The sequence below is a fragment of the Apodemus sylvaticus genome, chromosome 20 (genome assembly GCF_947179515.1).
Source record: "Apodemus sylvaticus chromosome 20, mApoSyl1.1, whole genome shotgun sequence".
NCBI classification, from domain to species: Eukaryota; Metazoa; Chordata; class Mammalia; order Rodentia; family Muridae; genus Apodemus; species Apodemus sylvaticus.
The window spans coordinates 61055640-61081865 of NC_067491.1; the positions used below are offsets into that span (position 1 = coordinate 61055640).

The 26226-nt window shown below is 39.4% G+C and overlaps 1 pseudogene; it reads left to right on the top strand.

Moving 5' to 3' along the window:
- The window catches only part of LOC127670971 (vomeronasal type-2 receptor 116-like), a 58560-nt pseudogene that overhangs the window by 9258 nt on the left and 23076 nt on the right, over nucleotides 1-26226 (top strand).

The following is a 26226-nucleotide window of genomic DNA, read 5'->3' on the forward strand; positions in this document are numbered from 1 at the left end:
GTTCCTGTGAGTATTATGGATACAGAAACTGTGTTATATATACACAATGGAATACTATTCAGCTATTAAAAATAATGAATTCATGAAATTCTTAGGCAAATGGATGGAACTGGAAAGTGTCATCCTGAGCAAGGTAACCTAGTCACAAATGAATGCACATGGTATGCACTCACTAATAAGTGGATGCTAGTCCAAAAGCTCAAAATAAACAATTTACAATTTACCCAGCACAGGAAGCTCAAGAAGAAGGAGGACTTAAGTGAGGGTGCTATGGTTCCTCTGAGAAAGGGACTTCCAGTTTTGTTGAGTATAGGCTATGGTATTAGGAACTGATAATTTCTTTAAATTTCCTCCATCTCTGTTGTTATGTCTCCTTTTCATTTATGACATTGTTAATTTGGATACTGTCTCTTTGTTGTCTAGTTAGTTTGGCTAAGGATTTCCACTATCTTGTTGATAAAGAAACAGCAACTGCTTTTGCTGATTCTTTATATAGTTCTTTTTGTTTCTACTTGGTTGATTTCATCCTTGAGTTTGATTATTTCCAGCTGTCTACTCCTCTTTGGTGTATTTGCTTATTTCTGTAAGAGAGCTTTCAGGTGTGCTGTTAAACTGCTAGTGTATGCTCCCTCCAGTTACTTTTTGGAGACACTCAGAGCTATGAGCTTTCCTCTTAGCACAGCTTTCACTGTGCCCCATAAGTTTGGGTTTGTTGTGTCTTTCATTTTCATTGAAGTCTAGAAGCCTTTCATTTCCTTCTTTATTTCTTCCCTGACCAAGTTACCTTTGAGGAGAGAGATGTACAACTTCCCTGTGTATATGGGCTTCCTGTTTTTGTAGTTATCGAAGATCAGCCTTATTCTGTGGTGGTCTGGTAAAATACATGGGATTAACTCAAAATTCTTGGATCTGTTGATGTTTATTTTGTGTCCAAATTATATGGTAGATTTTTGAGAAGGTACCATGGTTAAAAGAAAGTTTATTATTTTGCTTTAGGGTTAAATCATCTGTCATTATTAGTTAAATCCATTTGTTTCATAACTTCTGTTAGTTTCACTGTGTCTCTCTCTTTAGTTTCTGTATCCATGATCTGACCATTGGTTAGATTGAAGTATTAAAGTGCCCCACTGTTCTTGTGAGGTTCACTGTGTGCTTTGAGCTTTAATAATATTTCTATTATGAATGTGGGTGCCCTTGCATTTGTAGCACAGATGTTCACAATTGAGAGTTCTCCGTGGCACATTTTTCCTCTGATGAGTATAAAGTGTCCTTCCTTATCTTTTTTTAAAACTTTTGGTTGTAAGTAGATTTTATTCAATATTGGAATCGCTACTCCAGCTTCTTTCCTGGGACCATTTGCTTTGAAAATTATTTTTCAGCCCTTTACCCTGAGGTAGTTTCTGTTTTTGTCTGTGAGGTACGCTTCCTGTATGCAGCAAAATGCTGTATCCTATTCACGTATCCAGTCTGTTAGTCTATATCTTTTTATTGGGGAATTGAGTCTATTGATATTAAGAGATGTTAGGAAATAGTGATTGTTGTTTCCTGTTATTTTTGTTGTTAGAGATGTTATTATGTTTTTTTGGGTATCTTCTTTGGGGTTCCTTGAAAGAACATTACTTTCTTCTGTTTCTAGGGTGTAGTTTCCTCCTCCTGTTGGAGTTTTCCATCTGTTACCCTTTGCAGGGCTGAATTTGTAGAAAGATAGTAGCCTGGACTGGCATTTGTCTTCTCTTAGGGTTTGTATGATATCTGCTGAGGTTCTTCTAGCTCTCATAGTTTCTGTTGAGAAGTCTGGTGTAATCCTGATAGGCCTACCTTTATATGTTACCTGACCTTTTAAACTTACTGCTTATAATATTCTTTTCTTTGTTTTGTGCATTTTGTATTTTGACTATTATGTAATGGGAGGAATTTCTGTTCTTGTTCAGTCTGTTTGGAGTTCTGTAGTCTTCTTATATATTTATGGGCATCTCTTTCTTTAGGTTATGGAAGTTTTCTTCTATAATTTTATTGAAGATATTTACTCGCCCTCTCTGTCGGGAATCTTTGCTCTATTCTATACATATTATCCTTAGGTTTAGTCTTCTCATTGTGTCTTGGATTCCCAGGATGTTTTGAGTTAGGAACTTTTTCATTTTGTGGTTTCTTTGTTTGTTGTGTCAATATTTTCTATGGTGTCTTCTGCACCTTAGAGTCTCTCTTCTATCTTTTGTATTCTGTTGGTGGTGCTTGCATCTATGAGTCCTGATCTCTTTCCTAGTTTTCCTATCTTCAGTGTTGTCTCCCTTTGTTTCCTTTGTTGTTTCTATTTCCATTTTTAATCATGGATGGTTTTGTTCAGTTCCTTAACCTATTTGGTTGTGTTTTCCTGTAATTCTTTAAGGTATTTTTGTGTTTCCTCTTTAATATTTTCTACCTGTTTTCCTGTATTCTCCTGTATTTCTTTAAGGGAGTTATTTATGTCCTTACAGTCCTCTATCATTATAAATGAGAGTCTTGATTTTCTGGTTTGTTGGTGTATCCAGGGCTTGCTGTGGTGAGAGATCTGGGTTCTGCTGATGACATGTAGCCTTGGTTTCTGTTGTTTATGTTCTTCCCTTGGCTCTTGCCATCTAGTTATCTCTGGTGTTAGTTGGTATTCCTGTCCATGATTGTGGCTTGTCCCTTCTGCAAGTCTACGTGTCAGCACTCCTTCGATATCAGTTCTCTCTGGGAGAAATTCTCACTGTGGACCTGGGTCAACTCCAGGCACAGACAGAAACCTAAGGGATCCTATCTCAGACTTCTCCTTGGTTCCTGTGATCTGAGGGCTCTGGTCAGGTCCACAGATTGGTGGTCTGATCTTGCTCACAGATTTGTCAGCACTACTGAGAGACCAGCTCTCTGTTTGGAGTATTTCAGTATGGAGAGCTGGTGCACAGGTTCAGCTCTGGGGTGAAAACCAGAAGTGAAACTAGATGTTGTTTTTGGGCAAGGAAAATATCCCATCCATGTTTCAGCTTCAGAGCTTGCCTGGGCTTCCATGAGTGCTCAGCAGTGAGGAAAAGCACAAATCACCTAATCACTTGAGGCTAGGCATTCATATGTTATTCTGACCTGCAGACTTTACTGTCCTCTTTAGCAGTGAAGTCCTACTATGTTGACTCCTTTCTTTCTCCTGTATTTTATAGACATTTAGTGGAGTGCATCTAACTTAGCCAAAACGTCAAGAAGCAATAACTTAGGTACCTTTAACAATATTTGTGACTTCACAGTGGAATTTTTCTACATTTTCATTTTCTTTGAAATAGGATTAATGTATATCCAGGGTTGTCTGGAAGCAAGATATAGACAGACTCATTTGGAATTTACAGATAGGCCTGCTTCTGCATGTTTAATAAGGTTGTATGTAGTAGACTCATGCACCCACCAGTGGTATTGATAATGACAGATGCTTTTCAATATTTTAAGGCATAGGAGTTTTAGCTGGGTAGATTACCAGACAGCTTTCAAGCTCACCACTGTAATACCTGCCACTATGCCCTGGATGTGGTCAACTCCACTTCTCTGTTCATCTTCAGGTCCATCCAGAAACCACAGTGTCCTGCTAGCAAGACTCCCACCTTTGATTTCTGCTTTGAAGTATCCCTATATCTCCTGGAAGTTTTGCTATCCACTTTCTTCCCAGCTATTGGTAGTCAGATATATCTTACATCCAAAAGACAAGTGAGGAAGGATGTATGTTCATAAAATATCAGGCCAGTGATGGTCTGTAGAAATAGCAAAACCAAGAACTGACAACTAAGTTAGCACTTTACTCCCGGGAAGATTAGAATTCAGCAATCCAATAATAGTGACAAAACATCACACAATGTGCCCCAGCATAGAAACTTCCCACCAATCTTGGTCCTCTTCTTAGTTTTCTTTCTTTCTTTCTTTCTTTCTTTCTTTCTTTCTTTCTTTCTTTCTTTCTTTCTTTCTTTCTTTTTTTGTTTTTTTGGATTTGGTTTTTTTAATTAATTAATTAATTTTTTATTCGAAAATTTTTTATTTATATTTGAAATGATTTCTCCTTTTCTAGACCCCCACTCCCTGAAAGTCCCATCAGCCCCCTTCCCTCCCCCTGTTTTCCCACCCAATCCTTCCCACTTCCCTGTTCTGGTTTTGCTCTATACTGCTTCACTGAGTCTTTCCAGAACAAGGGGCCACTCCTCCGGTCTTCTTGTACCTCATTTGATGTGTGGATTATGTTTTTGGTATTCCATTTTTCTAGGTTAATATCCACTTATTAGTGAGTGCATACCATGATTCATCTTTTGAGTCTGGGCTACCTCACTTAGTATGATGTTCTCTAGCTCCATCCATTTGCCTAAGAATTTCATGAATTCATTATTTCTAATGGCTGAATAGTACTCTATTGCATATATATACCACATTTTTGGCATCCACTCTTCTGTTGAGGGATACCTGGGTTCTTTCCAGCTTCTGGCAATTATAAATAGGGCTGCTATGAACATAGTGGAACATGTATCCTTATTACATGCTGGGGAATCTCCCGGGTATATGCCCAGGAGTGGTATAGCAGGATCTTCTGGAAGTGAGGTGGCCAGATTTCTGGGGAACTGCCAGACTGCTTTCCAAAGTGGTTGTACCAATTTGCAACCTCACCAGCAGTGGAGGAGTGTTCCTCTTTCTCCACATCCTCACCAACATCTGCTGTCTCCTGAATTTTTAATCTTAGCCATTCTGACTGGTGTCAGGTGAAATCTTAGGGTTGTTTTGATTTGCATTTCCCTAAAGACTAATGAAGTTGAGCATTTTTTAAGATGCTTCCCTGCCATCTGAAGTTCTTCAGGTGAAAATTCTTTGTTTAACTCTGTACTCCATATTTTAATAGGTTTATTTGGTTTTCTGGAGTCTAAGTTCTTGTTCTTATATATATTGGATATTAGCCCTCTCTCTGATGTAGGGTTGGTGAAGATCTTTTCCCAATTTGTTGCCTGCTGATTTGCCCTTTTGATGGTGTCCTTTCCTTTACAGAAACTTTGTAATTTTATGAGGTCCCATTTGTCAATTCTTGATCTTAGAACATAAGCTATTGGTGTTCTGTTCAGGAACTTTCCCCCTGTACCGATGTCCTCAAGGGTCTTCCCCAGTTTCTTTTCTATTAGCTTCAGAGTGTCTGGATTTATGTGGAGGTCCTTGATCCATTTGGATTTGAGCTTAGTACAAGGAGACAAGGATGGATCAATTCGCATTCTTCTGCATGCTGACCTCCAGTTGAACCATCACTATTTGTTGAAAAGGCTATCTTTTTTCCATTGGGTGTTTTCAGCCAATTTTTTGAGGATCAAGTGGCCATAGGTGTGTGGGTTCATTTCTGGATCTTCAATCCTGTTCCATTGATCTGCCTGCCTGTCACTGTACCAATACCATGCAGTTTTTAAGACTATTGCTCTGTCGTATTGCTTGGGGTCAGGGATACTAATAGCCCCAGAGTTTCTTTTATTGTTGAGAATAGTTTTAGCTATCCTGGGTTTTTTGTTATTCCAGATGAAATTTAAGGATTGCTCTTTCTAACTCTGTGAAAAATTGAGTTGGGATTTTGATTAGTATTGCATTGAATCTGAATATTGCTTTTGGCAAAATGGCCATTTTAACTATGTCAATCCTGCCGATCCATGAACATGGGAGGTTTTTCCATTTTTTGAGGTCTTCTTCCATTTCCTTCTTCAGAGTCTTGAAGGTCTTGTCATACAGATCATTCACATGTTTTGTAAGAGTCACTCCAAGGTACTTTATGCTGTTTGTGGCTATTGTGAAGGGAGTCGTTTCCCTAATTTCTTTCTCAACCTGCTTATCCTTTGAGTATAGGAAGGCTACTGATTTGCTCGAGTTGATTTTATAACCTGCCACTTTGCTGACGTTATTTATCAGCTGTAGGAGCTCTCTAGTGGAGTTTTTTGGGTCACTTAGGTAGACTATCATATCATCTGCAAATAATGATAGTTTGACTTCTTCCTTTCAAATTTGTATCCCTTTGACCTCCTTATGTTGTCGAATTGCCCGAGCTAGTACCTCAAGTACAATACTGAAAAAATAAGGAGAAAGGGGGCAGCCCTGTCTAGTCCCTGATTTTAGTGGGATTGCTTCAAGTTTCTCTCCATTTAGTTTGATGCTGGCTACCGGTTTGCTGTATATTGCGTTTACTATGTTTAGGTATGGGCCTTGAATTCCTGTTCTTTCCAAGACTTTAAGCATGAAAGGATGCTGAATTTTGTCAAATGCATTTTCAGCATCCAATGAAAAGACCATGTGTTTTTTTTTTTCTTTGAGTTTGTTTATGTAGTGGATTGCATTGGTGGATTTCCATATTTTGAACCAACCCTGCATCCCTGGGATAAAGCCTACTTGATCATGGTGGATGATTATTTTGATGTGTTCTTGGATTCGGTTGGCAAGAATTTTATTGAGTATTTTTGCATTGATGTTCATAAGGGATATTGTTCTGAAGTTCTCTTTCTTTGTTGGATCTTTGTGTGGTTTTGGTATCAGCGTAATTGTGGCTTGGTAGAAGGAATTGTTTAGGGTTCCTTCTCTTTCTATTTTGTGGAAGAGTTTGAAGAGTATTGGTGTTGGGTCTTCTTTGAAGGTCTGATAGAATTCTGCACTGAACCCATCTGGTCCTGTGCTTTTTTGGTTGGAAGACTTTGTATGACCCCCTTTTATTTCTTTAGGAGTTATGGGACAGTTTAGATGATCTATTTGGTCCTGATTTAATTTTGGTATTTGGTATCTGTCAAGGAAATTGTCCATTTCCTCCAGATTCTCCAGTTGTGTTGAGTATAGGCCTTTGTAGTAGGATCTGATGATTTTTTGGATTTCCTCAGTTTCTGTTGTTATATCCCCCTTTTCATTTCTAATTTTGTTAATTTGGATACTTTCTCTGTGTCCTTTGTTCAGTCTGGCTAAAGGTTTATCTATCTTGTTGATTTTCTCAAAGAACCAGCTCCTGAATTCGTTGATTATTTGAATGGTTCTCTTTGTTTCCACTTGATTGGTTTCAGCCCTGAATTTGATGATTTCCTGTCTTCTACTCCTCCTTGGGGAATTGGGTTCTTTTTGTTCCAGGGCTTTCAGGTGTGTTGTTAAGCTGCTAGTCTATGCTCTCTCCATTTTCTTTTTGGAGGCACTCAGGGCTATGAGTTTTCCTCTTAGCACTGCTTTCATTGTGTCCCAAAGATTTGTGTATGTTGTGCCTTCATTTTCATTAAATTCTAAAAAGTCTCTGATTTCTTTCTTTATTTCTTATTTGGCCAAGGTGTCATTGAGTAGAGTATTGTTCAGCCTCCATGTGTATGTGGGCTTTCTGTTGTTTTTGTTGCTATTGAAAACCACTCTTACACCATAGTGATCTGATAGCAGGCATGGGATTTGTTCGATCTTCTAGTATTTGTTGAGGTCTGTCTTGTGACCAATTATATGGTTGATTTTGGAGAAGGTACCATGAAGTGCTGAGAAAAAGGTTTATTCTTTTTCTTTAGGGTGAAATGTTCTATAAATATCAGTCAAATCCAGTTGGGCCAAAGCTTCAATTAGTTTTACTGTGTCCCTGTTTAGTTTCTGTTTTCCTGCTTGGTCCATTGAGGACAGTGGAGTGTTGAAGTCCCCCACAATTATTGTGTTAGGTGAAATTTGTGCTTTGAGCTTTAGTAAAGTTTCTTTTATGAATGAGGGTGCCTTTGCATTTGGCGCATAGATGTTCAGAATTGAAAGTTCTTCTTGGTGGATTTTTCCTTTGACCAGCAAGAAGTTTCCCTCAGTTTCTCTTTTGATGACTTTAGGTTGAAAGTCAATTTTATCTGATATTAGAATGGCTACTCCGGCTCGTTTCCCGAGACCATTGGCTTGTGAAATTGTCTTCCAGCCTTTTACTCTAAGGTACTTTTTGTCTTTGACATTTAGGTGTGTTTCCTGTATGCAGCAAAATGTAGGGTCCTGTTTCCTTATCCAGTCTGCTAGTCTATGGCTTTTTATTGGGGAATCGAGTCCATTGATGTTAAGAGATATTAAGGAATAGTGATTATTGCTTCCTGTCATTTTTGATGTTATTTTTATATTTGCATGGTTATCTTCTTTTGGATTTGATGAAGGGAAGTTACTATCTTTCCTTTTCCAGGGTGCGGTTTCCCTCCTTGTATTGAAGTTTTCCTCCCATTATTCTTTGCAGAGCTGGGTTTGTGGAACGATATTGTGTAAATTTGGTTTTGTTATGGAATGTCTTGGTTTCTCCATCTATTGTGAATGAGAGTTTTGCTGGGTATAGTAGTCTTAGCTGACATTTGTGTTCTCTTAGAGTCTGCATGAGATCTGCCCAGGATCTTCTAGCTTTCATGGTCTCTGGTGAGAAGTCTGGTTTGATTCTTATAGGTCTTCCTTTATATGTTACTTGGCCTTTTTCTCTTACTGCCTTTAATATTCTTTCTTTGTTTAGTGCATTTGGGGTTTTACTTTTTATGTGGCAAGAGTTATTTCTGCTCATGTCCAGTCTGTTTGGAGTTCTGTAGGCTTCTTGTATATTCATAAGCATCTCTCTCTTTAATTTGGGAATGTTTTCTTCCATAATTTTGTTGAAGATATTTGCTGGCCCTTTCAGTTGTAAATCTTCACTCTCATCTATACCTATAATCCTTAGGTTTCATCTTTTCATTTTATCCTGGATTTCCTGGATGTTCTGGGACACAAGCTTTTTGCATTTTGCATTTTCTTTGACTGTTGAATCAATGGTTTCTATGGTATCTTCGGCATCTGAGATTCTTTCTTCTGTCTCTTGTATTCTGTTGTTTATATTTGCATGTATGGCCCCTGATTTCTTCTCAAGGTTTTCCATCTCCAAAGTTGTCTCCCTTTGTGATTTCTTAGTTGTTTCTACTTCTGTTTTTAGATCCAGGATTGTTTTGCTCAGTTCCTTCACTTGTTGGTTTGTGTTTTCCTGTAATTCTTTAAGAGAGTTTTGTGTTTCCTCTTTCATGACTTCTGCCTCTTGACTCAAGTTCTCCTGCATTTCTTTAAGGTTTTTTTTTTTTTGTGTGTGTGTGTGTATGTGTGTGTTTCTTCTTTATTGGCTTCTATCTCTTGAGCCTTATTCTCCTTCATTTGTTTACGTGATTTTTGTGTTTCCATTATACGGGTTTCTAGCTTATTCATGTTCCCCTGTATTTCTTTAAGAGATTCATTTATCTCCTTTTTGTGTTCTTCTAGCAGTATCATGACCAGTGATTTTAAATCCAAATCTTGTTTCTCTGGTGTGTTGGCATAACCAGGACTTGCTGATGTTGGAGAGTTTGGTTCAGATGCTGCCATATTGCCTAGATTTCTGTTAGTAGTGTTCCTGCGTTTGCCCTTTGCCATCTTGTTCTCTGGAGTTAGTTGGTCTTGTCTCTGGCTGGTATTTGAGCCTCCTGAGGGGCTCTGGGGCTATTTTTGCAACACTGGATGGTTGGGTTTCCCCTGTAGCAGATTGCTGATGTCCTGTCTTCCTCTTGGGTGCCCTTTCAGTCCTAGTGTGCTTTGCCCCAGATTGTGTCTGTGAACCAGATGGTGCTTGTTTGCTCCTTCAGGGAGTGCTGAAGGATTTATGTTTCAAGGACCTTTTCCGCTTGCTGATCACTCTGCTGGGCAGCTGATCTCCCAACTGGGTTGGTGCACACAAGGCTAGCCTAGCTGCTCATGCCGTGAGGCTAGGCAAAAGCCTGGGAGGCCAAGGTCTGAGCAAAGTTCCCCTTGGGCTATGACTATTAATTGAGTCTGCCAGGTGGCCAGGATGGTGGGCATGCACGCGCTCCCTGAAAGTGCCGGGAGAGTCTGCTGTGCTAACAACCTCCTGGGCGTGTTGACACACAGTTGGCCCACCGAGCAGCCCAGGTCTTGGGGGCAGTCCAGGGCCTGTTGGGGCCTAGACCCCCACTGTGTTAGCCTTGGGCTATGACTCTTAGCAGGCTTTGCCTGCTAGAGCTCTCTGGTGTCCTGCAGGCAAAATGACGGGGCATGCTGGGCCCGGGCTAAAAACCTCCTGGCTGGGTTGGCACCCTGATCCCCCCCCCCCCCCGAACAGCCCAGAGCCTAGGTGCCGGTCAACGCCCGTCGGGCTTAGACCACCACGATGTTGGCCTCGGGTTATGTTTGCGTACCTCAGTCTGTCTGATCTCTCTGGAGTCCGAGAACCAAGATGGAGGCAAGTCTCTCACGACTGGCGGGAGGCAGAGTTCTGAAGTGGCTTCTGTTCAGTGAAAGGCACCATAAATCCACCGCTGCTTGCAGCCCAGCTGGCCAGCAATGGCCAGTGGTCGTGGGCGCAGGGCCTGCCTGGACCCTGTCACCTTGCTTCCACTGCTGATCGGATTTGTTTTTTTTTGTTTGTTTGTTTGTTTGTTTTTGTTTTTTTTTTTTCGCTTTGTTTTGTTTTGCTTTGTTATGTTTTTGAGAGAGGTTTCTCTGTATAGTCCTTGCTGTCCTGGAACTTACTCTGTAGACTAGGCTATCCTCGAACTCAGAAATCCACCTGCCTGTGCCTCCCAGAGTGCTGGGATTACAGGAGTGCACCACCACCACCCAGCTCCTAGTTTTTTTAAGGAGATGAGTCTGGGATAGTAGACAAAGCCCGAAACCTAGTAAGCTTGAGTATGTCTGAGACTCCGGCACCCTGGTACCCAGGCACCCACCAGAGATTGTAGGTATCTCCTAACTCCCTACTACATTCCTGAATTGGACATTTGCCATATTTCCCACATAAGGACATAAGACATGTGATCACATACCACAAAACATAGTTTTCCATGCAAATGAGGTACATAGTGGCTCTGAGGGTTTACACAATATGATTCCCTTTCTAGCCATTCCATCTTGCAAAAGATATTTAATCTCTGGCCCACACAGAGAAGGTTGCATCCACCTATTTTCCAGGGTGAACCAAAAATAAACAGCTTGTTCAAAAGCCAAATCTTGCCACAGATAGACTAAAATCAGAAAGTGAGCTCTTTCATAATAGTATATCATATGAATCTGGTGGCTCCATGAAAAATAAACTATTTTACATAGTTTTGCATACTGGAAGATAAGAAGAGTGGATAATTTGTTAAGAAATATGTTTCATTCTATGATGGAATTATGTTCTATTTCCACATCTGGAAGTCAGAGAAAGCAAATTCTCTTGGATATATAATTAACAAGTTTTGCTCTTCAGTATCTAATCAACTACAAATGTCATAGCATATCATTTGAAATGAAGAATTTGTTGAAGGACTTTGTGTTCTAAGCAAACACAAGCTTTCAGAATATAAAAGCCATTGCTCTAGAGTTATATGTATAATAGTTATGAGTTCCCCATATGAATGCTGTGATACTTCTATGCAGGATGAATATACAAAACTACCAACTTGTTTTGGCCATGTTATTTGCCATCAATGAAATCAACTTGAACCCTCATGTTTTACCAAACACATCTCTGGGACTTGAGATATATAATCTCCCAGATACTGAAAGGAACATTCTGAAGAGTGTATTCTATTGGCTCACAGGTTTGAGCAAATTTATCCCTAATTACAATTGTAGAAAAAAGAGCAAATCAGCTGCTATACTTACTGGAATATCATGGAAATCATCTGAAATCATTGGGACATTGTTGGATCTTTACAAATTTCCTCAGGTGAGTGCACATGATGTGAGTAGTGGGAAGCCAGCTTTCTTTTCTCAGAACTAGCTGTTTGCAAAATGAAAAGGAGAGATTTTGATTAATTGGTATTAAAGAGCAAATACAAAGAAAAATACGGACACAGTCTATTCTTTTTTACTTTGATGTAGAGTAAGGAGGGTGAACAGTACACAAGGCAATTTAAAACTTTGGTACTTTTCAATAATTTTCTGGAAACACTCAGGAGGTGAGATGTGACATTAAGAACTATTGAGCAGAGTATCAACTTTATTACTTAAATCTGTTTTTTAAGACTAAGACTGTTTAAATGGCAATTCTTGGTCTCCTTTTTAAAATACTGTATTCCTTTCAGCTTACTTTTGGACCTTTTGATCATGCAAAGATTGACACAAATCAGTTTACATCTCTGTACCAGGTAGCTCCCAAAGACACAGCTCTGTTCTGTGGTATTGCCTCTTTGATGCTTCATTTCAGCTGGACCTGGGTGGGACTGATCATCACAGATGACCACAAATGTTCTCAGTTTGCATCAGATTTTAGAATGTAGATGGAAAAAAACAAAGCAAGCATAGCTTTTGTGGAAACAGTATCGTTTGTGGGAGAATCAATGTATTATTTGCTAACATATGATCAGATGCATACTCTAGAGTCATCAGCAGATGTGATTGTAATTTATGGACCCATTAATTTCCTATTAACTGTAATAGCAAATATCCATAGAAAGTACACAATGAATAAAATCTGGGTTATGAATAAAAAATGGATTAGCCCAGGTTTTCAACAATACACTATGTTACATTTATCCCATGGGGCTCTCACTTTTTCACCCCATCATGGGGAGATTGCTGGTTTCACAGATTTTATGCAGGACGCCACTCCTGTTAAGTACCCAGAAGATATTTTTCTTCACATCTTGTGGTTGAGCTATTTCAATTGCTCAGGATTGCATTCTGAACATAAATTTGTTGAAAAGTGTCTGCCCAATGCCTCTCTGGGATTGTTGCAAGTGAATCTTTTTGAAATGGTCATGACTGAAGAGAGTTACAATGTGTACAATGCTGTGTATGCGGTGGCCCACAGTCTCCATGAGAAGAAGCTCAATCAAATACAAGTTCAACCACAGGCAAATATAGATAGGACTTTGTTATTCCCCTGGCAGGTAATGTTATTCCCCTGGCAGGTAATCACCAGAACACACCGACTTTTCCCCGCTGGCCGCCAGGAAGCCCCTCTTGTCTCTTGCAGGACCTGGAGATGTGGCCTTGCCGTCCAGGCTGATCTGGACCCGGAAGCGGAGAGATCTGAGGGCTCCAGCCAGAGGCCTCAGGACTGGAACCTAAGCTCTGTGCCACCCAAGGAAGCTGTGCACTCCCAGACTGCCTCTGGGTGCCCACCAGGTCTCCTGCTGTGGGCCAGGCTGTTCAGATCTCATAGCAGACACCTGGAGGCTACTGCTGGGGCCAGCTAGATTCACCAGAGCACACTGACTTCAATGTGCCTTTCTTTGTATTTTAAATTCACCAATATGACACAGATGCTTTAAAAGCTCTCAAACTAATAATGCTATATTATTTTTCCATTCAATAACCTATAAGACATAGTGCATATTTCAGTGCTTAGATATCAATATAGTTCAATGTCTATGTATATGATGAGTGGCCTGTAGAAGATTCTGTTCAACAGACTAATTCTTCTTTTTGTAGAAATAGCAGAGATAGCTGGGCATGGTGGCACACACCTGTAATCCCAGCACTTGGGAGGCAGAAGTAAGCAGGTTTCTGACTTCGAGGCCAGCCTGGTCTACAGAGTGAGTTCCGGGACAGCTAGGACTACACAGAGAAACCCTGTCTTGAAAAAGAACCAAAACTCCCAAGCAAACAAAAAACGAAATAGCAGAGATATTTGTCTTGATAATTTCTCAGTAGAAAAACCAAGACTTTCATTAATGTGCTGATCCCTGAAGAATCTTCATGTCTTAGAGTTGGGAATACCCAGGGGATGCTCCACCATCTCAGAGAAGTTGATGGGAGTTGGGTGGTGAGATGGATTAGTCTAAAAAGAGGAACTGCAATCAGGATGGAACTGAATAATTACATTGAAAACATACAAAAACTATAAAAAAGGAAATGTAGGTCCAAATTCTAGAGTAGATGTAGGAAGTAGAATGGGAATTGCCAAGAAAAGGTGATTAGAGGGTAAAGGCAATGAAAATGTTATTTAGAGGAACCCCACTTTAGATAAATAAGAATAATTTGTTGTTTCACAGCATGACATACAGTTAGTTGTGATGGGTAGTCATAGTTGTCAATGTGACTGCATCTGCAATCCAAATCCAAGTGCCAAGCTGCTGTGTCTCCTGGAGTTACCCTGGTTAAGCTGTCTTGAGAGGCATGTTTCAGGCGACTTTGGGGCATTAGGTCATTGGATCTAGGGAAATTTTGTGTGACTTTTTATTCATAGGAACAATAAGCACTCTTTTTTTCTGTTTTTTTTTTAATTTATTGATATATTTATTTACATTTCAAATGATTTCGCCTTTTCTAGCCCCCCACTCCCCGAAAGTCCTGTAAGCTCCCTTCTCTCCCCCTGTCCTCCCACCCACCTATTCCCAGTTCACCGTTCTGGTTTTGCCGAATACTGCTTCACTGAGTCTTTCCAGAACAAGGGGCCAATCCTCCTTTCTTCTTCTACCTCAGTTGATGTGTGGATTATGTTTTGGGTATTCCAGTTTTCTAGGTTAATATCCACTTATTAGTGAGTGCATACCATGATTCACCTTTTGAGTCTGGGTTACCTCACTTAATATGATGTTCTCTAGCTCCATCCATTTGCCTAAGAATTTCATGAATTCATTGTTTCTAATGGCTGAATAGTACTCCATTGTGTAGATATACCACATTTTTTGCATCCACTCTTCTGTTGAGGGATACCTGGGTTCTTTCCAGCATCTGGCAATTATAAATAGGGCTGCTATGAACATAGTAGAGCATGTATCCTTATTACAAGGTGGGGAATCCTCTGGGTATATGCCCAGGAGTGGTATAGCAGGATCTTCTGGAAGTGAGGTGCCCAGTTTTCGGAGGAACCGCCAGACTGATTTCCAGAGTGGTTGTACCAATTTGCAACCCCACCAGCAGAGGAGGAATGTTCCTCTTTCTCCACACCCTCTCCAACACCTGCTGTCTCCTGAATTTTTTTATGATATACTTCAGTCTTTATTTTTTTAAATTTGATATAATTTTTTATTTATATTTCAAATGATTTCCCCCTTTCTAGCCCCCCACTCCCCGAAAGTCCCATAAGCCCCTTTCTCTTCCCCTATCCTCCCACCCACCCCTTCCCACTTCCCCGTTCCGGTTTTGCAGAATACTGCTTCACTGAGTCTTTCCAGAACAAGGGGCCACTCCATTTTTCTTCTTGTACCTCATTTGATGTGTGGATTATGTTCTGGGTATTCCAGTTTTCTAGGTTAATATCCAATTATTAGTGAGTGCATACCATGATTCACCTTTTGAGTCTGGGTTACCTCACTTAGTATGATGTTTTTAATCATATGATGAATTTTTAATCTTAGCCATTCTGACTGGTTTAAGGTAAAATCTCTGGGTTGTTTTGATTTGCAATTCCCTAATGACTAGTGAAGTTGAGCAATTTTTAAGATGCTTCTCCGCCATCCGAAGTTCGTCAGGTGAGAATTCTTTGTTTAAGTCTGTACCCCATTTTTTAATAGGGATGTTTGGTTTTCTGGAGTCTAACTTCTTGAGTTCTTTATATATATTGGATATTATCCCGCTATCTGATGTAGGATTGGTGAAGATCTTTTCCCAATTTGTTGGTTGCCGATTTGTCCTCTTGCTGGTGTCCTTTGCCTTACAGAAACTTTGTAATTTTATGAGGTCCCATTTGTCAATTCTTGCTCTTAGAGCATACGCTATTGGTGTTCTGATCAGAAACTTTCTCCCTGTTCCGATGTCCTCAAGGGTCTTCCCCAGTTTCTCTTCTATTAGCTTCAGAGTGTCTGGGTTTATGTGGAGGTCCTTGATCCATTTGGATTTGAGCTTAGTACAAGGAGACACGGATGGATCAATTCGCATTATTCTGCATGCTGACCTCCAGTTGAACTAGCACCATTTGTTGAAAAGGCTATCTTTTTTCCATTGGATGTTTTCAGCCACTTTTTCGAGGATAAAGAGGCCATAGGTGTGTGGGTTCATTTCTGGATCTTCAATCCTGTTCCATTGATTCTCCTGCCTGTCACTGTACCAATACCATACAGTTTTTAACACTATTGCTCTGTAGTATTGCTTGAGGTCAGGGATACTGATTCCCCCAGACTTTCTTCTGTTGCTGAGAATAGTTTTAGCTATCCTGGGTTTTTTCTTATTCCAGATGAATTTGATTTTTGCTCTTTCTAACTCTGAAAAATTGAGTTGGGATATTGATGGGTTTGGCATTGAATCTGTATATTGCTTTTGGCAAAATGGCCATTTTAACTATATCGATTCTACCGATCCATGAGCATGGGAGGTTTTCCCATTTTTTGAGGTCTTCTTCCATTTCCTTCTTCAGGGTCTTGAAGTTCTTGTTATACAGATCTTTCACCCCAAAGAGGTTTGGTAAGAGTCACCTCAAGATACTTTATACTGTTTGTGGCTATTGTGAAGGGTGTCATTTCCCTAATTTCTTTCTCAGCCTGCTTATCCTTTGAGTATAGGAAGACCACTGATTTGCTTGAGTTGATTTTATAACCTGCCACTTTGCTGAAGTTGTTTATCAGCTGTAGGAGTTCTCTAGTGGAGTTTTTTGGGTCACTTAGGTAGACTATCATGTCATCTGCAAATAATGATACTTTGACTTCTACCTTTCAAATTTGTATCCCTTTGACCTCCTTATGTTTTCGAATTGCCCGCGCCTGTACCTCAAGTACAATATTGAAAAGATAAGGAGAAAGGGGGCAGCCCTGTCTAGTCCCTGATTTTAGTGGGATTGCTTCAAGTTTCTCTCCATTTAGTTTGATGCTGGCTTCCAGTTTGCTGTATATTGCTTTTACTATGTTTAGGTATGGGCCTTGAATTCCTGTTCTTTCCAAGACTTTAAGCATGAATGGATGCTGAATTTTGCCAAATGCTTTTTCAGCATCCAATGAAATGACCATGTGCTTTTTTTCTTTGAGTTAGTTTATGTAGTGGATTGCATTGATGGATTTCCGTATATTGAACCAACCCTGCATTCCCGGGATCAAGCCTACTTGATCATGGTAGATGATCGTTTTGATGTGTTCTTGGATTCGGTTGGCAAGAATTTTATTGAGTATTTTTGCATCGATGTTCATAAGGGAAATTGGTCTGAAGTTCTCTTTCTTTGTTGGATCTTTGTGTGCTTTTGGTATCAGCATAATTGTGGCTTCATAGAAGGAATTGGGTAGTGTTCCTTCTGTTTCTATTTTGTGGAATAATTTGAAGAGTATTGGTGTTAACTCTTCTTTGAAGGTCAGATAGAATTATGCACTGAAACCATCTGGTCCTGTGCTTTTTTTGGTTGGAAGACTTTCTATGACTCCTTGTATTTCTTTAGGCGTTATGGGACTCTTTACATGATCTATTTGGTCCTGATTTATTTTTGGTATTTGGTATCTGTCAAGGAAATTGTCTATTTCCTCCAGATTCTCCAGTTGTGTTGAGTACAGGCTCTTGTAGTAGGATCTGATGATTTTTTTGGATTTCCTCAGTTTCTGTTGTTTTATCTCCCTTTTCATTTCTAAGTTTGTTAATTTGGATACTTTCTCTGTGCCCTTTGGTCAGTCTGGCTAAGGGTTTATCTATCTTGTTGATTTTCTCAAAGAACCAGCTCCTGGTTTTGTTGATTCTTTGTATGGTTCTCGTTGTTTCTACTTGATTGATTTCGTCCGAGTTTGATGATTTCCTGCCTTCTATTCCCCCTTGGTGAAATAGCTTCTTTTTGTTCCAGGGCTTTCTGGTGTGTCATTAAGCTGGTAATGTATGCTCTCTCCTTTTCCTTTTTGGAGGCACTCAGGGCTATGAGTTTTCCTCTTAGCACTGCTTTCATTGTGACCCATAGATTTGGGTATGTTGTGTCTTCATTTTCATTGTGTTCTAAAAAGTCTTTAATTTCTTTCTTTATTTCTTCCTTGACCAAGGTATCATTGAGTAGAATATTGTTCAGTTTCCAAGTGTATGTGGGTTTTCTGTTGTTTTTGTTGCTATTGAAGACCACTTTTACTCCATAGTGATCTGATAGGAGGCATGGGATTAGTTTGATCTTCTTATATTTGTTGAGGTCTGTTGTGTGACCAATTATATGGTCGATTTTGGAGAAGGTACCATAAGGTGCTGAGAAAAGGTATATTCTTTTGCTTTAGGATAGACTGTTATATATATATACATCTATTAAATCTAATTGGTCCAAAGCTTCAATTAGTTTCATTGTGTCCCTGTTTAGTTTGTGTTTTCCTGATCGGTCCATTGAGGAAAGTGCAGTGTTGAAGTCACCCACAATTATTGTGTTAGGTGCAATGTGTGCTTTGAGCTTTAATAAAGTTTTTTTTTATTTTTTTTTTTTTATTTTTATTTATTTTATTTTTTTTTTTTTTTTTACGAAAGAGTGTGCCCTTGCATTTGGAGCACAGATGTTCAGGATTGAGAGTTCTTCTTGTTGTATTTTTCCTTTGACCAGCAAGAAGTGTCCCTCAGAGTCTCTTTTGATGACTTTATGTTGAAAGTCAATTTTATCTGATATTAAAATGGCTACTCCAGCTTGTTTCCTGAGACCATTTGCTTGTAAAATTGTCTTCCAGCCTTTTACTCTAAGGTAGTGTTTGTCTTTGACCCTGAGGTGTGTTTCTGTAAGCAGCAAAATGTAGGGTCCTGTTTAAGTATCCAGTCAGTTAGTCTATGTCTTTTTATTGGGGCATTGAATCCATTGATGTTAAGAGATATTAAGGAATAGTGATTGCTACTTCCTGTCATTTTTGACGTTATTTTTTAAATTTGATTGCTTAACTTCTTTTGGGTTTGATGAAAGATTACTATCTTGCTTTTTCCAGGGTGAAGTTTCCCTCCTTGTATTGTTTTTTTCCTCCTATTATCCTTTGTATGGCTGGGTTTGTGGATAGATATTGGGTAAACTTGGTTTGGACATGGAATATCTTAGTTTCATCATCTATGGTGATTGAGAGTTTTGCTGGATATAGTAGTTTTGGCTGGCATTTGTGTTCTCTTAGAGTCTTCATGAGATCTGCCCAGGATCTTCTAGCCTTCATAGTCTCAGGTGAAAAGTCTGCTCTGATTCTGATAGGTCTTCCTTTATATGATACTTGGCCTTTTTCTCTTACTGCCTTTAATATTCTTTCTTTGTTTAGTACATTTGGTGTTTTGATTATTATGTGACGGGAAGTATTTCTGTCCTGGTCCAGTCTGTTTGGAGTTCTGTAGGCTTCTTGTATATTCATGGGTATCTCTCTCTTTAGGTTAGGGAAGTTTTCTTCCATAATTTTATGGAAGATATTTTCTGGCCCTTTAAGTTGTAAATCTTCACTCTCATCTATGCCTATAATCCTTAGGTTTGGTCTTCTCATTGTGTCCTGGATTTCCTGGATATTTTGGGTTACAAGCTTTTTGCATTTTGCATTTTATTTAACTGTTGAATCCATAGTTTCTATGGTATCTTCAGCATCTGAGATTCTTTCTTCTATCTCTTCTATTCTGTTGGTGATGTTTGCATCTATGTCCCCTGATTTCTTCCCAATGTTTTCTATCTCCAAAGTTGTCTCCCTTTGAGTTTTGTTAGTTGTTTCTACTTCTGATTTTAGATCCTTGATGGTTTTGCTTAGCTCCTTCACTTGCTTGTTTGTGTTTTCCTGTAATTCTTTAAGAGATTTTTGTGTTTCCTCTTTCGGGGCCTCAGCCTGTTGACCAAAGTTCTCCTGTATTTCTTTAAGTGTTTTTTGTGTTTCCTCATTATTGGCTTTTGTATTCTCTTGGATTTCATTCAATGATTTTTGTTTTTCCCTTGCAAGGCCTTCTAACTTTTGATCCATTTTCTCCTGAATTTCTTTAAGTATGTCCTTCATGTGTTCCTGTACCAGCATCATGACCAATGATTTTAAATCCAAATCTTGTTTTACTGGTGTGATGGGGTATCCAGGACATGCTGGTAAAGGAGAATTGGGTTCAGATGTTGCCATATTGCCTTGATTTCTGTTAGTGACGTTCCTGCGTTTGCATTTTACCATCTAGTTCTCACTGGTGTTAGTTGGTCTTGTCAATGCTGTACTCACTAGTGCAAGCTGCCCCTTCCCAGGTGGCCTCTTGTGCACAGCTTACCTCCAGTACTGCCTGGAGACAGGGTACTGTTGCCCAGGCTGTTCACATCCCGAAGTAGACACCTGAAGGCTCCCACTGGGGCCCACTGGATTCACTGCAGCCCACCGACTTCTCCCCGATGGCCGCCTGGAAGCCCCTCTTGCCTCTTGCAGGACCTGAAGATGTGGTGTTGCCACTCAGGCTGATCTGTTTCTGGAAGCGGAGAGATCTGAGTGCTCCTGCCAGAGGCCTCACGACTGGAACCTAAGCTCTGTGCCACAGGAATAAGTTGTGCTGTGAGCTCCCAGACTGCCTTTTGGTACACACAAGGTCTCCCGCATTTCCTGGAGACTGAGTGCTGTAGCTCAGGCTGGTCAGATCCCAAAGCAGGCACCTGAAGGCTCTTGCTCGGGCCCACTGGATTCACCAGAGCACACCGACTTCTCCCCGCTGGCCGCCCGGGAACCCCTCTTGCCTCTTGCAGGACATGGAGATGTGGTGTTGCTGCCCAGGCTGATCTGGATCCGGAAGCAGAGAGATCTGAGTGCTCCTGCCAGAGGCCTCAGGACTGGAACCTAAGCTCCTTGCCATAGGAGCGAGCTGTGCTGCGAGCTCCCAGATTGCCTCTGGGTGCACACCAGGTTTCCTGCACATCCTGGAGACCGAGTGCTGTTGCCCAGGCTTTCAGATCCCAAAGCAGGCACCTGAAGGCTCCTGCTGGGGCCCGCCCTATTCACTGGAGCACACCGAGTTCTCCACAACAAGCACTCTTTAAGTCAGTGAAGCATACAGGACAACTGTGTAGCTCTGGGTTTCATAGAAGTCAACATACATGTAAATCATGGCTACCAATTCATGTTAGGCTATGCTTTCTAGTTTGATAACTGACATTGTATCTATGTTTCTAAGTTTATAAAACATTTGATTGTTTGAAATGCATGTTCTCATTCTTACAAATAAACCGGAACAAGAAGAAAAAAAGAAAAAAAAATCCAGGTTTTCAAGTTCATTTTATACAAAATATATACAAAGTTCCTGTATGCCATTAGAATAAGGATGTGCTCTAAATCAGCCCACTCCTGCTTATCCACCAAACTGAAATAACCTCATCTTAAACATTGAGGCTGTGAAAATGTCAGGAAATATAAGGATATACCTAGTTTTTCAAAGAAGTTGAGATCCATTCACTCCATAGTCCTTGAACATTTGGTAGTATTTGGAATAGTAATAAGATAGTTTCTTTAAACCATGGCAAAGTAATAGGATCTTTTGTAGCATTTTATAGATTCTTGGAATTATATTTTATTCTATTAGATAATAGTGATAGAAATGAAGTAGTTTCAATCTTTTGAAAAGGGATAAAAAGTTGTGACTTGTTTGCTGTATTATCTTTGATCATTTGGTTCTTCTTGGCCTGGCATATTCTATGAAAAAACTGACATTTAAGAAAAAAATTATATTCATTTTCTCCTAAGCTTTCTTTTGTTGTGTTCAATCCCATAGATAATTAATTAAAACAGTGTTAACATCATACATTATTTTCAGGAAATAACTCCTTATTCATAATTAAATTATAAATCCATAACTTCAACTTCATCATATGATTTCTCATATCTTTTAGCTTCACCCTTTTCTGAAGAATATTCAAGTCAAAAACTCTGTTGGTGACACTGTGGTTCTGGACTGGAAAAGGAAGGCTGATCCAGAGTATGATATTAACAACATTTGGAACTTTCCATCAGGTCTTTCACTGTTGGTGAACGTGGGTACATTTGTTCCTAGTGCTTCCAAGGGGGAACAGTTGATGATATCTGAATACATGATTAACTGGCCCATAGGATTTACAGAGGTGTGTTTCTAAGTAAATCTTATATGCTTCTTGATGTAGTAAATCTTGGTTGTTAATATTTACCCCATCAATACATTCATAACTATTATTATTAAGAGTGTTACTATTGCTCATTCTTGTGAAAGTGTTTCAAATATTTTTAAATTATCTAATAATTTACACCTTTAAAGAAAGGTTATCAATTACTACTTTCTGACATCATTGTACATTAACTTCTAGAGTCCAAGGTAAATTTTTTACAAAATAACATAAATTGATCTTCCCTGAGAAGAGGAATCTTATATAGATAGCATTTCTGAACTTCTTTCATCAAGGAAAACCTGTCGAGTATTATCATAAAACATGGTAGTATGAGGGACCATTAATATGGGAGATATTTCCCTAATTTATTAAAAAATGGGATTAGAAAGAAATTAGTGAAAAAACACCCTTACCAATAATAACCACAAATAATGTAAACTATTTGGTTATGACTCTAACCAAGTAAATCTAAGAAGTGTATGAAAACAAATTCAAGTCCTTGAAGAAATAAATTGAAGAAGATGTGAGAAGATGGAAATCTCTTTCATCCTCATGGATGAATTTGATTAACCTAGTGAAAATTGGAAATTTAGAGTGTTACCTAAATTTTACAATTTAATAACGGAATCTACAGATACAGTGTAATTCCTATGAAAATTCTCACACAATTATTTACCGACCTTCAAAGAGCAATTCTCAACTTCATGTGGAAAAACAAAAACCAAGCATAGCTAAATGAACCTGAACAATAAAAGAAATTCTGGAGAAATCACCATCCTTGCCCTCAAAATGTAATACTGAGCAATGGTATAAAACCTTTATGGTTTCCTATAAAATGAAAGTAGTTGATCGGTGGAATGAAATCAGTTCCCTGTAGTACATTTACGGACACTTTATTTTTGACAGAAGCCGAATCTAACAATGGAAAAAAAGAAAGCATCTTCAACAAATGATGTCTCTCCTACTGAATATATGCTTGTAGAAGAATGAAAATCAACCGATATTAACTCTGAAGACACCTAAGACCAAGTGGATCAAAAACCTTAACATAATACCAAGATACACAGAGTCTAATAGAAGATAAAGTGGGAAATAGCTTTGAACCCATTGGCAGAGAAGACAATTTCCTGGACGGATCATGAAACCATTGATAACTGATCCTGAAGCGCTTCCATAAGGCAAAGGATATTATCAATAGGACAAAAGTGGCAGCTGATAGACTGTGAAAAGATCTTCATTAACATTATATTCAGTAGAAGTCTAATATTCTAAATAATAAGTAATTCAAGAAATTAGATTCCTTAATTTGAAAAGCTAATAAGAAAATTTTTAAAATGTGGTAAAGAACTAAATAGAGAATTCTTAAAAGAGGAGCCTTGAATGTCTTAGAAGCAGTTAAAGAAATGTTCAACAACCATAGTAATCAGGGAAATGCAAGTGAAAAAGACCCTGAGAAATCATCTTACACCAATCAAAATGGCTAAAATAAAAAGAAATGCTCAAGAGATAGTATATGGTAGAAAGGATATAGAGAAAGGGCAGCACTCCGTCATTGCTGGTGGGATTGCAAACTTGTACAATCACACAGGAAAATAATCTTGCATTTTCTCAGAAAACTGGAAATAGTACTAAGTGAAGACATGTATATATATATACTGCTTCTGGGCATATACCCAAAACTGCTCTACCATATCAGAAAGACCCTTGCTCTCCAATCTTTATAGCATCCTTATCCATAATAGCCAGAAACTGGAAACAACCCAGATAGGCCTTAATGGAAAAATAGATTCAGAAAATGTGGTTCATTCACATAGTGGTCTACTATTCAGCTATTAAAACACTCAGCCATTATAAATTTTCAAGGAAAATGGATGGAACTAGAAAATATCATCCTCAATGAGGTAACCCAGACCCAAAAGGCATGCACTGTATTTGTTCACTCTTGAGAGGACATTAGTCATAAAGTACATGATAGCCCTGATTCAATCCACAGACCCAATGAAGCTAAACAAAGCAGGATACTGAAGCGAGGATACTTGAATCTCTCTTAGAAGTGGCTTGAAACAGTCATAATGGGTAGAGTGAGGGAGGAACTGGGTGTGAGAGGGAAGGTGGTAGGGAATGGTGGTCTCAGTATTAGGTGTTGGGAGAGTTAGAAGAATGAAAGGCAATCTGTAGCTGCCATCAGTGGAGGGTTTGGGGGAATCACAAGAAGTGTCAGAAACATGGCTTTAGGAAGGGTACCAGTAGAAAATTCAGGTGACCATAGCTGAGAAAAATAGCAGTGGAGATGTGTAACATGAAGAGGACAAACAACTCCTATATCCATGCTGATCCTGCCTTGGGGGGATAAGTACAACAACACAGACACAAAAATTTTGACCCAAAATTTGTCCTATTTAACAGAAATGCAAGGATGGAAGAGAGATTGATAGAATGGCCATCCAATAATTGGCCCAATTTGAGATCCATCCTGGGGCAATACTCAATCCCTGAAACAGTTAATGATATTTTGCTATGCTTGCAGAAAAAGACCTAGCACAAGTGTCTTCCAAGATGCTTCACCCAACAGTAGACAGACACAGATGAAGAGATCCACAGCCTAACACTGGACAGAGCTAAGGGTCTCTTATGGAAGGATTGAGGCCCAGAATAGTTTAGGAACTTCACAGGAAGACCAAGAGTCTAGGAACCTCAACCCTTGGTGGCTCTGACAAAATAATCCACTAATCAAAGGCCATACATGAGATAGACATAGTCTCAACACCCTCAAAATATGTAGTAGATGTGCAGCTCAAACTCCATGTTGGTTCCAAATAGCTGAAGTGGGGGCTGTCCTTAAGCTATCTGTGGGACTCACTCCACAACTTAGCTGCCTTCCTTGGCCAGAGTGGGAGAGTATGAAGCTAATCCTGTAGAGACATAATGTGGCAGAGTGGCAGTAAATCCAGGGGGCCCACACCTTCTCAGCAGAGCAGGGCAGGGGGAGGAGTGTTAGGGTGTGGACGAGGAGAGGAAGCATCCTGTATGTAAACTGAATACAACAATTAGTGAAAAAATTACCTCACAATGACACATAAAATGGAGTGGTGTCAGGCGGTCCTTAGTTGTTTAAGAATCATGGGTGAGAAATCCATTATTAGCAGGATACTAAACAGAAATACTGCACGTTCTCCATTTCTATTAATTTTCCAATTTCCTGCTTTAACTCTAGTTCTTATTTCCATTGAGGAGAAACATGTCTGTCCTCAGTTTACTATTGGCACGCTGTTTGAGCACAATAGAAACCACAACTAAGACAACTAGAAAGGCAGTCACAGTCAGTTTTCAGGTGACCTTTGCTTTTAAGCCTTTGGCAGACACACAACAAACTAAGAGGATGTTCTTTTATTTTTAAGTCTCATCTTGGAAAAATGGAGGCAACAAAACCAATGCGAGGAAAGTAGGATTCTCTTCAGAACATCACCGTTGGAGGGTGAAGTTCATCATGGCAAGGAATCAGGACAGCAGTGACTTTAGGAAACTGGGCAGATTCTGTCCACATTCAGGGGGAGGAAAGCGATGGCTGTTGCTGGCCAAACTTCATTTCCACTTTTCATTCAATAGCCAAGTGGGGTAATACAGCAAGTTTGTACATTTTTAAATATAAATTTTAATTAATACACCTTCTATTATAAAATATGTACTTGGGCACTGATTAGGAGCTAAGCATTTTGTATCTTGTATTAAATATTTTTCAGATTCCTCGGTCTGTCTGCAGTGAGAGCTGCAGCCCTGGATTCAGGAAAGTTGTTCTGGAGGGAAGGCCAACTTGTTGCTTTGACTGCAGTCCTTGCCCAGACAATGAGATTTCCAATGAGACAGGTGAAGGACAAGTCTTTTTTTATATATATATATATATTTTTTATTCGACATATTTTTTATTTACATTTCAAATGATTTCCCCTTTCCTAGCCCCCCCACTCCCCGAAAATCCTGTAAGCCCCCTTCATTCCCCTATCCTCCTACCCACCCCTTCCCACTTCCCCGTTCTGGTTTTGCTGAATACTGCTTCACTGAGTCTTTCCAGAACAAGGGGCCACTCCTCCTTTCTTCTTGTACCTCATTTGATGTGTAGATTATGTTTTGGGTATTCCAGGTTTCTAGGTTAATATCCACTTATTAGTGAGTGCATACCATGATTCACCTTTTGAGTCTGGGTTACCTCACTTAGTATGATGTTCTCTAGCTCCATCCATTTGCCTAAGAATTTCATGAATTCATTGTTTCTAATGGCTGAATAGTACTCCATTGTGTAGATATACCACATTTTTTGCATCCACTCTTCTGTTGAGGGATACCTG